This window comes from Macaca nemestrina, chromosome 2, assembly GCF_043159975.1.
Source record: "Macaca nemestrina isolate mMacNem1 chromosome 2, mMacNem.hap1, whole genome shotgun sequence".
Taxonomy (NCBI): Eukaryota; Metazoa; Chordata; class Mammalia; order Primates; family Cercopithecidae; genus Macaca; species Macaca nemestrina.
The window spans coordinates 50,448,969-50,462,240 of NC_092126.1; positions in this window are offsets into that span (position 1 = coordinate 50,448,969).

Below are 13,272 nucleotides of genomic sequence, written 5' to 3' on the forward strand. Positions count from 1 at the left end.
GTAATAAGTTAGTATAGCAAGGTTAAAAGATACAAGACAGATACAAAAATTAATTTAACTTCCGCATACTACCAACAAAAGTTGAGATAGAAAGAATATGTCATTTACAATAGCATCAAAAAGTACTCAGGAATATGGCCAGGCGCAGGGCTCACGCCTGTAATCTCAGCACTTTGGGAGGCTGAAGTGGGTGGATCATCAGGTCAGGAGATCAAGACCATCCTGGCTGACACGGTGAAACCCCGTCTCTACTAAAAATACAAATAATTAGCCATGCGTAGTGGTGGGCGCCTGTAGTCCCAGCTACTTGGGAAGCTGAGGCAGGAGAATGGCGTGAACCCAGGAGGTGGCACTTGCAGTGAGCCGAGATCACCCCACTGCACTCCACCCTGGGGGACAGAGTGAGACTCCATCTCAAACAAACAAACAAACAAACAAAATACTCAGGAATAAATCTAACAAAAACCTCAACAAACCTATGTTTACTGAAAGCCACAAATTATTGCTAATTGTAATTAAAGATAGCTTAAATAAATGAAAAGTTATGTTTATGAAGCAGAATACTCAGTAGTTAACAAGTTACTCTTTTCCATATCTAGATTTAATACAATATCAATGAAAAATCCCAGCATGAATATCTTGAAGAACTTGACAAGCTGATACTAAAATTCATATATAAGTGGAAAAAAATTAGAATAGGCAAAGCAACTGTTTAAAAAAAAGTAAAGTTGAAGTACTAACACTACCTGATTTTGAGGCTTGTTATAAAGCTATCGAAATTAAGCTTTTATATCAACATTAAAGTAGACGAATATATAAATGGAACAAAAGAGAGAGTCCAAAATATCCCCATGCATGCATGGTCAATTGGTGGTGCAAAAGCAATTCAGTAGAGAAAGGATTATCTTTTAACTAAGCTGAAACAATCGAATTTCCATAAATAAAATTAGAACTCAAATTCATTTTATATAATATGGAAAGTTTAACTCAAAATTACTAACAGACCTGACCTAAATGTATAATCTAAAATTGTAAAACATCTAGGAGAAGAAAACAGAGTACAAGTTGAGTATCTCTTATCTGAAATACTTGGGACCAAAGGTGTTTTGCATTTAAAGTGTTTTCAGATTTTGGATATTTGCATATGCATAATAAGGTGCCTTAGATGAGACCCAAGTCTAAATGTGAAATACATTTATTTTTATTATTTACTTATTTATTTTTCTTAGAGATAGAGCTTTACTCTGTTACCTAGGCTGGAGTTCAATGGTGCAACCTCAGCCTCCTGAGTATCCAGGATTACAGGCATCTGCTATCATGCCTAGACAATTTATTATTATTATTATTATTATCATCATCATTATTATTATTATTTGTAGAGACAGAGTCTCATTATGTTGACCAGGCTGGTCTCAAACTCCTGCCCTCAAGCAACCTTTTCCTCTTGGCCTCTCAAAATGCTGGCGTTAGAGGCATGAGCCACTGCACCTGACAAAACACATTTGTTTCATATACATCTTATACACATAGCTAGAGTGTAATTTTATACAATATTTTAAATAATTTTTTTGCATAAAACAAAGTTTATGTGCATGAGGTCGTGTATGGAATTTTCCACTTGTGTCACTATGTTAGCACCTCAATAAAATAACATTACATGTACATTCACCAGCATGTTTAAAATTAAAGGTATAATCACACCGTGTATTGGTGTAAGTGTGGAGAAACTGGAACTCTCATTCACTGCTAACAGGCATATAAAATGGCACAACCACTATGTGCCAACCACATCTTGGAAATTTCTTAAAAGTTTAAACATACATCTGCTATATGACCCAACCATTCCATTCACATGTATTTACCTCCTACCCAATGAAAACATGTGTGAATACAAAGACTTGTACATGAATATTCGTATCAGCTTTTCCTGGAGTAACCACACACTGGGAAAAAAGAAGTGTCCACCAACAGGTAAAAGAGCTTGGCAGGTGACAATGTGGTGTGAATCTATTTGGAAGGCTGAGGCGGGAAAATCACTGGAACATAGGAGTTTGAGGCAATAACGAGCTATGATCACACCACTGCACTCCAGCTTGCGTGACAGAGAGGAATTTTGTCTCTAAAAGGAAAACAACAACAATAACAACAAAAATACAGGTGAAAGGATAAACAAGTTGGGGCTTATCCATGCAGTGAAATATTTTATAGTAATAAAAAGGAATGAACTGTTGATATCATCAACATGGATGAGTTTCAAAATAATTAAAAACAGGAAATACTGTTCGGTTCCTGTGGAATCCTGATAAGCAAGCAACAGTGAGGAAAGGGTCCCAGGTGGAGGAGGGTCCCAGGTTGGGGAAGGCCCCAAGTGGGGAAGAACAATGAACAGTTGTTCTGAGAAATGGCTAATCACAAACAACTGGCACAACCACTTTGCTCTGCACATAGCCCCAGCAGCATAAACTTGTTCCACATTAGCCTCCTCCAGCACAACCCTATAAAACTTTCCTCCAGCCCCCACCTCTTGGCAGACGGGTCCTTCTCTGCTGTGCTGTCTGTCGCACTCTGTGTATTAGTCTGTTCTCACATTGCTATAAAGAAATAACTGAGACTGGGTAACGCATAAAGGAAAGAGGTTTAATTGACTCACAGTTCCACATGGCTGGGGAGGCATCAGGAAACTTACAATCATGGCAGAAGATGAAGGGGAAGCAAGCACCTTCTTCACATGGTGGCAGGGGAGAGAAGAGTGAGCAGGGGAAATGCCAGATGCTTATGAAACCATCAGATCTTGTGAGAACTCACTCACTATCACAAGAACAGCATGGGCAAACTACCCCCATGATTCAGTCAGGGGGTTTAGGTGTCTTCCTCAACACCTGGAGATTATAATTCAAGATGAGATTTACGTGAGGACACAAAGCCTAACCATATCACCCTTGCAACATATTTTCATACTTTCTCTAATAAATCTGTCTTTCTTTACCTAAAACTGACCTAGTGAATTTTTTACCACTGATGAGACCAGGCCCAGCTAGTAGCATTGGTAACATTTTGGTGGCCTGCTAGGGGACCTCTTGCCTACTTTGGTCTCCTCCAACTCCAACCTGTAAGTGGACAGCATCCAAACCTGAAGACAAATAAAGGTACAGGCCACTCCTTGGTGGACAAGAAGGCTCCGGTGGAAAGATGTCTGACAACCACTGCCGCATTGAGTGAGAGTTCAGAATTTGCTTTCATTTTTAGTTTTCCAGTAGACAAACTCTAGTACCCCTTTAGCAATTGTTGGCAACTGGCCAGGGCCACTTGCTAGTGTAGCCTGAAGGCCAGGGGGTGAAAAAGTTTGGCTGCCTTGCCTGGAAGGGAGAAAGGCTCTCTCCTATTCTTTCTAGTCAAAAGTCCCCAGTCCCTAGGTGTAGTGCAATTGACAGTGAAAGCTTAATCAGGGCAAACCTACACACGTTCTAGGGGACTCAGAACCCCCTTTTCTCACTCTAACTCTCCCATAAAGACAGCCAGCCATCCTGCTCTGGGTGTCTTAAGCCAGGTGATCCCAAACAGCACGAGGATGATGAGTCTTCCCTCAGACTTTTCCCCTCATACCTGGATTGAGCACCCAGCATACTTTGTACCTGAACTGACCAGGGGTCTCTCAACCTCTGCTCATCTAGAGTAAGGTACTTTCCAACAGGTGAGATGTCTCTTTGGAAAGTGCATCTCAAAGTTGCTCAGTGGACTTTTACTTCAGTTAGAAGCCTTGAGAAAAATTGATAGGGCTAAGGAGAAAGAAAAACAAAAGGGCCAGAGGCAGGCTCAATTGCTGGCTGCTTCACAAATGTCCAGTTCGCTCCAGCTTTCCCTAAAGGCACTCATCCAGGTAACTGCCACCGGTTCAGAAAGACACTGGAAGGCAAACTGTACCAATGGGACAAATGGGAAAAAGCCCCACACAGCTAGCCTTATCTGCCACAAGCTCAGCCACTGGAAACGGAACTGCCCTGAGAACCAAAGGCTCCCTGAGACAGAATCCCAATCCCTGATGGCCTTGAGCTGAAGGGGCTTTCTGCTCCACTGGCTTCCAAATCAAACATTTTCATCAACGTGAGAAAGCCAAGGGTAATACGAGAGGCAACAAGTAAGATTATAAATTTTCCTTTGGTCTCAAGAGATGCCTACCCTGTACTAATTACCTTCTCTGAGTAACTATCCTCCAAATTCTGTCTAATAATGGAGGCAAATGGCATTCCTCCTCTAAAAGAAAAAATTCACATCCCTTTATATTACTTAAGGAACGAAATACCATTCTCCCACCAGTTCCTGGTAATGTCTAAGTACCCCACACACGTTTGGTGCAAAAATATGCCTTCCAAGATGGGTGCCTGCTTAATATTTACCCAACATCTGAATTCATCTTTCCTTCTAATAGCCCTATTTCTCCTGGGAAAGCTACCTAAATCTTTAATGAATAACTTCAACCTAGATAGTCCTACCTCAAGGGATTAAAATAGCCTCCACTTATTCAGACAAGCCTAGCAATAAATCTGAGCAATGTTTTGATGGGGGATAAATTCTACAGTATGTACATAATTTTATTTCCTTCTGCTTCACAAGAATCACCCAGAAACATGCAATACAAACTTTAACCTCCTAACAAAAGGAAGATAATTTTTGTCTAATTCAAAGGTTATTTTAAAGTTATATATAAAAATAAGGTAAAAGAAACTAGGAAAAGAGAAACATAAAGAAGATTATAAAGGTAAAGAGCTATTTTTAGAAGGGAAGGTTATATCAAAGATATTTTACATGAGAAAGGATCCTTGTATGGTAAGTTCTTGTCCTAAAGTAAAATAACTAGTTGTTTAAGAAAGAGAGATGTCTAGGACAAGTCAGAAAATCCAAGCATGTCATAGATGGTCTGTGTAAGTAATGAGAAAATTCATGGAAGGAAATTTATAAAAGGAGTATTGTACATGATTAAGGTATAATATTTTCTCTAAAACTGGTTCCACATTCTGTGTCTAATTAAATTCAAGCACTTTTGCACCAAGTTTCACTTCCAGGTTATCTAAATGGGTTTCCAGTAAGGAAAAATAGTCACAATGCTAAAGGTTTTCTTGGCCTTTTCAGTAACTGGCTTAAGAAACAAAATTTTATTTTCTGTAATTTAGCAGTTTCAATTTCAAATGATGCTGTGAACAGGATATAAGTCTCTTCCCAGTGATGCCTGCTACCTTTACAAATCTCTCCTGGATTCAGCTGGACACCAGTTTTGCCTTGACATGTTCCTCATCTCTGATGAGTCCTTTCCTCCAAGAAGATCCAATATCCTAAGTCCCACAATCTGAGACAATGACCCACAGGACCTCCTGACAGACCAGCACTCCTAGGTAGGGTCAACTGTATGGTCCAGGCCAGCAGGAAGTAGTTGGAAGATGAGACATCTTCCCCAATGCAAAAGATTTGTCATTGTTGTTTTGTCAGAGGAGGAATGTGCTATTTCAATAAGTAACAATGATGAAGGGGCTCCAAGTGAAGAAGGGCTACTGATGGGGGAGGGCTAGAGATGGGGGAAAAAATTAACAATTATTCTGAGAAATGGATAAATCACATACATACCTCTGACATAACTACCTTGCTTGGCATGTAGCCCCCTCCAGCATGACCTTATAAAACTTCCCTCCAGCCCCCACCTCTTAGCAGACAGCCCCTTCTCTGCTGTGCTGCCTATTGCACCCTTGCAATGTATTTTCATACTTTCTCTTAAAAATCTGCCTTTTTTTTTTTTTTTTTTACCTACAACTGTCTTGGTAAGTTCCTTTATTAACCACTACACTAGCCCCAGCAAGTTGCACCCACAGCAGTTCCATTTACATAAAAATCTTAAAAATGCAAACTAATTTATAGTAACAGGAAGCCAATCAGTTGCTGCCTGTGTGTCATGGGGGCATGGAAGGGTGGATGGGAGAAATTACCAAAGGACAAGAGAAAATTTTGGGAGGATGAGAGACAAGTTAATTATTTTGATAGTGGTATTGGTTTTATGGGTGTATACATATGATAAAACTTGTCAAAGACTATTATTTAAATATGCACATTTTACCATATTTCCAGTATATCTTTAGAAAGCAATTAAAAGAAAAAAGAAAGACAGTCCTTGCTCTCAATGAGCTTTCTTTTTTTTCCCCCAGAGACAACAACTGCTCTGTTGCCCAGGTGGGAAAGCAATGCAAGATCCTAGCTTACTGCACCCTCAAGCTCCTGGACTTAAGGGATACTTCCCACCTCAGCGTCCTGAGTAGCTGCAGCTGCAAACACACACCCCCACACCTAGTTAATAATTTCATTTTTTGTAAAGATGGAGTCTTGCAATGTTGCCCAGCCTGGTCTTGACTTCCTGGCTTCAAGCCTCCCAAAGCACTGGAATAACAGTCACTACTTTTAGCCTCAAGGAGCTTTCACTCTTGACTCTCTGGGGAGGATTACATGGTTCTGCAATGGATTTTTAGCAAAGATATTCTAATTTACATACTATTGCATTTTTATAGGGTAAATAAAAGCATTTGTCAACTGAAAAAGTAGAAATTCATTTTTCTTTACTTATGTACACAATCTGCCAGACTCTTTTGTATTTAGTATTCCTAATGAAAATGTTGTTGGCCTTCTAAGAATCACAACATGTATAAACATGATGTCTATGAAATAATGCCCTGAGGCAGATTCTAACCTTTCTTTGGTAGACAAAATTCTATATGGCTCATCTTCTATGAATTTCACAGCCAGTATAAGAATTAGCCACTTGAGAATTTACTGCAGAATCAAATGTGACATCATAGTGTGCTTAAATCAGGAAGTAGTTTAGTTTTCAACTTGATAAGTCTTTCCAGTGAAAGATAATTTTTATCTGAGTGTTGTGGCTTTTATATGCTGTGTGGAAAGCTCAAATTTAACCCCATAAAGAATTTCAAGTAGCTAGTTCATTTCACTTCTTTTTTTCCATTCACACATTTATACCATCAGTACTCTCAAAGGAAAGATTGTTGTTCCAATCATCCCATCTTCCTTTGCTACTTTTACCCTTGCTGCTCCTTCTGTTTTGGCCCATAAGATGTTCTTTGCTATTTCCTTTCCCTTCATAATCTGCTTCCGTAACTTTCCCTAACTCATTCCCATGCTCCCTCCTTATTCTCCACCAACCTTAGAACTAACCAACTTGGGAATATTTGGGAAAAACTTATTCACACAAAGAGATAACTAGTTGTTATATACATATATTGAACAAACACAATTTCTCACATACTGAAGTACAAGTTTATTTTCATATTTTACAAATATTTTTCATTGAGATTAATATATCTCTCCCCAGATAGAAACAGTAAGATTTCATGAATTTTGTTCTCACTATCATATACAAACTTAGTCCAATAATTAGTATCTAGTAGAAGGTATTACTCAATACTTCAATTTTCTTCCAAAGTTAAACCTTTCATTTTCTTTACATAAGTTAAAACCTGTAGTTAGTGTTTGCCTGCACCATCATACAAGAATTATGATTCAATTAATTTCCTTTTTTATAAAAACTTCTTCATTTGATCACTGTTATGTCAGATGATTTTAGGTTCATGTATAGGAGAGGGAGAAAAGGTGAGAGACAGAGCTTTTCTTATAAGGCTGGGTGGTTTTCCACTCTATGGGCCTGACAGATGGTTAAAAGTCAACCCTCAGTGGGTATTTAAGTGTTCTTTTGAGGTTCCTAACAATAGGGTTACTCACATTAAATTTCTCTGACTCCAGATGGGGACTGTTCTATGTTCAGTGGCCCATTGCAAATCATTCTGCAAACCCTAGGATCCAAATACACCGTCAGCTTCATATTGCAACCTTTAGGTCCTCCTTTTGAAAATGATCCAAAGTAGTAGTATATGCATTCTTTGTTCTTAGTGGTCCATTTGGAGTATGCAAAATTCTCATGTATTCCTTGCATCTACAAGGCAAATCTTCCCTGTAAAATCTTTATATAGGCTTTCTTTTAAAACCCAATTTGGAATCCAATATCTGTCATATTGGCTTTTGAGTTGAAACTTCAATTTTGCCCCCTATTCCTTTAATTAGACTTAAAATCTTACATCTCTTATGACCATTTGTACCTTAAAAACGATCACTCCTTAAGCCAATCAAAGGAATCTCTATCTGTAGATTTTCAGGTCTTACTGAGACTTTGCATTCTATATGCTCACACATACAAGGTATTTATAGAAACAAAAATTCCTCCTAGAAGTCTAGAAATTATTCCACAAAGGCAGCTGCTATAAGCTTTAGCTGTAATGTTTATCCTAAATTTTAACTAGAAAAAAAAGAAGTTGCAATTGCATTACAGAAGTGAAAAACTTGTTTCCTTCTTTCCCTTTCCCCAGTGCATACTTGGCCTATAGGAATTACACAAAATGGTGGCAAGCTCTGAGAGTTACCATTTTGTCTTCTTCATGGAAAAGATGGTTGTAAGGCAGAGGCATCACAAGTAGAAACAAAACTCAAATGCCCAACCAGAAGATAGACTGTTTGCATAGTGAGGCTATCATAACGCCAAACATACACTAATTTGCCTGTGACTTGAACTAGCCGAGTAGCCTAGATCAAGAGATAAGCCATGTTCAGAGCCATCTAGCGGGCATTGGTCATAACTCTGGGTAGGATCCTGGTGGCTCCAAAAATCAGAAAAATGATGAGCAGTTTAATCTAGGTAGAATATTATGACATTCTTACCTCTCCATATGTAAATACAGAATGCAACGGCTGGAAATGTATCATCAAAAGTGTTGGATTCAGGTGAAGGCAGACATCTAGGAAAGAGGGTGCTGGAGAAATATGAGATGGAATGGAAGTTTTTAGAAGTTACTCAAAGTTCAAATTTCCTATTTAAACCATACAACACTGAGAAACTAATAAAAATGTATATTTAGGGTGATACTTCTAATGATAGCTTTTGTCTACATTTCTACTGGTAGAGAGAAAGCTCTCAAAATTTCCGTCACTACTTTGGACCAAGGGGTAAGTTTATCAGTTTATTCACAACACATTCAAGAAAGATTATTTTCTTGTATTCTTAGTCAGAATGATTTTTTAAATATCCCTTTAAATTCTCTTGGATTACATTTATTTTTATTATATCTTGTTGAAGATGAGAATGACTTTTAGCCCATGCAAAGCTGACAAAATATTGGCACAAATCTGCAGGTCCGAACTCTAGTATGTAAGACAGTACTGATATTCAAATTCCTACATACTTTAATAATACTCAACTATTATGCCTGAGTCATCTATTTATGAATAAAAATGAGTAGAGAAATTGCAGAAAAATTGTGTCTACATAGAAGTATCTGCTTATTTTTCTCTAATTAACCTAAGTGGAAGAGTTCTTGTTCTGACTGGTGCTATTTCACAGGAATTGACTTAATCTTTTGGAAAAATGAAGATGGAGGAGAAAAATTTGGAAATAGGACCTTTATCTTGCAATACTGTAGACGTCACTTATTGAGAAAGCTTTTAACACTTTGTCAAAGTTTATGTTGTTTGTTTTCTTTTGTTCTGACTAAAAACTAACTATCCTATGTACCTGGATAAAGCATCTTATTTCCTCACCTGTTCTTATGCTCAACTCAGGGATAGAAGTGTGCCAAATATACTATTGAGAAAGAGTTTGCTAAGTCTTTGAGAAGCTTCAGAATAAAAAATATTAAATTACAAATACACATATTACTAAAATATCAAGCTTCAAATCTGCGGTCCTCTCCTTCCCCAGTCATCACCTCCACCACCCATTTCCCCTATAGTATTTCAAATCAAGAGCACCCAGTCAAAGAGTCATGGAAAATGTATTAAGGCAAACTGAGTTATAGGACCTCTGCTATACACCCTGTTTCCTCTAAAAATTTATGGCTTGAATTCTTTGGTATAAATAATGCATATTTTATGTGATAGATGAAATTTTGAAGCTTAGGAGTGATATACTTATCATAAGACAGTCAAAGTGTAAAAATGTTTTTGTGGTTTCAAGTTACTGATTTGTGTGTTCTGCATACTATAAGATCATAATTGGCCATCTCCCTATATGTGCATCATATTTCTAAATGTGTGTAAAATATGAATCTGCGTCTCCTCCCAGGATTAAAACTTTTTAAAAAAGCTTTTCTGTAACACCTATTTTCAATCAGATCTGAAACATATATTTATTGTAAATATTTCCGTAAAATGAATTTAATATTTAAAATGCATTTTTAAAGGTTAAAAGCAAGTCACTGGATATTCAATAACATATCCAAAATGATCTTAAGAATACATATACTTAGGCACCACATTTTAATTTAAACTCTTTTTATTACAGTAACTAGTCACAAAATGGCTCCCTATTTATGCAATATGTTAGCTGTAATGTTACTTAAATTGAACAGACGAGTGCCTTCTAATAATGTATGTTTACTTTATGAACTTGTGGGCAATTACATTATAATTATGTCTTTGTAGGTGCTTTTTACTGACATATAGAGCGCCAGTGCATTTTAAGTGTAATTGCAGTTCTCTGTACCATTTAGCAAAGCTGAAAATTGTTAAAGGTTTGTAAATTACCTACATTTAGACCATAGGCAACTAGGCAAATTAAGTGACACTGTCAGTAATATTACAACATAAATTGGCACCAAGTATAAATTCAAGGTAGACTTTCTTTGCTAAATTAGAATGTTGTTTATAGAATGTATCCTAAAAAACATAAGCAAAAAATAAAGAAAGTACATGTGGCTCATTGACAAAATAGGTCAGCCTTTTAAGACACACGAAAAACAATGACTGGTCTAAAATATTATAATTAAAATTGTAAAGCTGTTTAAAATTAGGAATTAGAGTTGGTTGTATGGTACCCACAGGAAATGAGATATTTGCCTTCTGATGCCCATGATGGCTCTGGAGAAGATGACACTATGTACACTCTTCATGAAACTATGCAGAAAAGTGGGAAAAACCCAGCGTTCAGAGTTGAACAGAATTCCGTCACTTTTAATTTCCATGGCCTGGTTCAAGCCACTTAATTCTTGAGCCTCAGGTTTTTAATCTGAAAAATGGGAAGAATAATAGCCAGCTTCAAAAGGTTACTGTGAGGATAAGGACAAAATAATTTTTGTGGACCCTCAAAAAATATGAGTTCCCTTAGGCTTATCTTCTGCTAGATGATTTGGTCTGCTATTTTTTTGTTGTTGTTGTTAATTATTTTTTCTTTATCTTTGCAAAATATAGGCCTCTCTGAAACTGTGTTGATTCAGCCACAGAACTACAACATTTACACAGATTTACTTCACCCCATGGGATTAAAGAAATCTAGCTACAATTGTATATTGAAAAATGTTCACTTTTGCTTCTGGAGCAATGTCCCATAGAGGAGACCAGTCTCCAAAGAGCAGCAATGTCAGTTAAGGAAATTAATTTTGAAAGTGTTAACTCTGTCACTTTGTGCCTTCAGGCCAGTTACTTATTGATGGCAAGGGTTTACATTCGGATAAAACCATTTCACCCATGCAAGCCCTCTCCATTAAACGAGAAACAAGCATCTAGGCTTGACAGCTCAGAGGGCTCGGCTGTGCTGAAAGCCATTCTTAGAAGGTCATTTTACTTAAGCGTAAGATGAGAGAGAGTTGGTGCAAGATCATTTTCTTAAAGTACAAATAATGAATTAATAACACGATAAAATTACATGCATTTTTTAATCCCATATTCATATGATATGTACATGATTAAAATTAATGTTTTAAAAGCCCGTAGCTGTATACAGAGGCACTGAACAAGTGTCAGATGATTGACGCTTAACAGAGGGTTTATTTCTCACCAAGTAACCACAGGAATGTCAATTAGCATTCTGAGTTACAATCTCCTTTTTAAAAAAGTAGTAACTAACAGCTGCCCTTCTTCCTCACAGTTTTAAGTTTATGAATGAGAAAAAGTGTGGGAGAAAATCTTTATCAAGTACGGTTGCTACACAGTAAAATATTTTATTATGTACTGATTGTTCTTAGACATTTGGCATAGAAACTTACAATGTTGATATGATAATTCTCTTTCCTGTATTCTTATTATTACATTTTTCCATCTTGTGTAGAGATACAATTGATCATTGGTCTTTGTAGCAGAAAGATCAAAGAAAAAGTCACCACCACCTTCATACAAGCAAAGAAAGTGACATGTCAGCCTGTACTGTGTGACACAGCTGAAACCAATAAAAGTCTCTTCATAGATAGAAATAAGCCAAACTTAGTTGTCATTCAAGGGGCAGTAGTGTCCTGTGGAGGGAGGCAAGTTGAGTTAAAGTTGGGAGGTAGAGGGAGCTTCTTGGGAAGCAGAGGAGCTATTTACAGTAGATTTCGAATTTCACAGAGCTCAGAAGAAAGAGTCTACCACATCAGGGATCATCCACCAGCATGAGGTTGAGAAAATGTCAGCAGAAAGTTTACTGGAGAAGCTTGAGGCTAAGTGCGATGGGGATTAGTGACTCCATGAAAAAACTGGCCTCAAAATTCCTGGCCAGTGAGAAGGCCTCAGGCATTTACAGGGGCCAAGTGAGGCCAGAAATCTGTGTCCTTGTCTGAAAAATATCTTTTGATCTTTTGCCCAAAATGCAACACTGGTACAAGGTATTGGAGAAACCTGTGTCCAGGTGTTTAGTGGAGAGATTCAATTTTTCTGAAAATGAAATGGAAACAGAAAACCAAATACCACATGTTCTCACGTGCTAAGTGATGAGAACTCGTGTAACACAAAGAAGGAAACAACAGACACTAGGGTTTACCTGAAGGGGAGAGTAGCAGAAAAGGTAACTATTGGGTAGTGGGCTTAATACCTGGTTGATGAAATAATGTGTACAAGAAGCCTCTGTGACACATGTTTTTCTATGTACTAAACCTTCACATGTACCCCAAACCCAAAATAAAAGTTAAAAAAATAATGACAACAACAAAGAAATGGAAAATTTCCATGAAAGTCTGACTCTAACAGAAGGCCTCCGATGCTGAAGAAATAACATACTTGGAAGGACAGACGCAGCCTATCAAGAAGTTCGTCAGAGAACAGATGACTGTGCACTCAGGGAATTGAGACAGAGATGGCGTTCCTGCACACATATTGCTATTTCCCATCGCCTCCCATCCCCCACCACAGTAGGCTTTGTTAGATAAACTGTGAGAATGGAAGTGATTTTGTTTTAAGTGTACTCTGCTGTATGTGAAGGGTAGACAA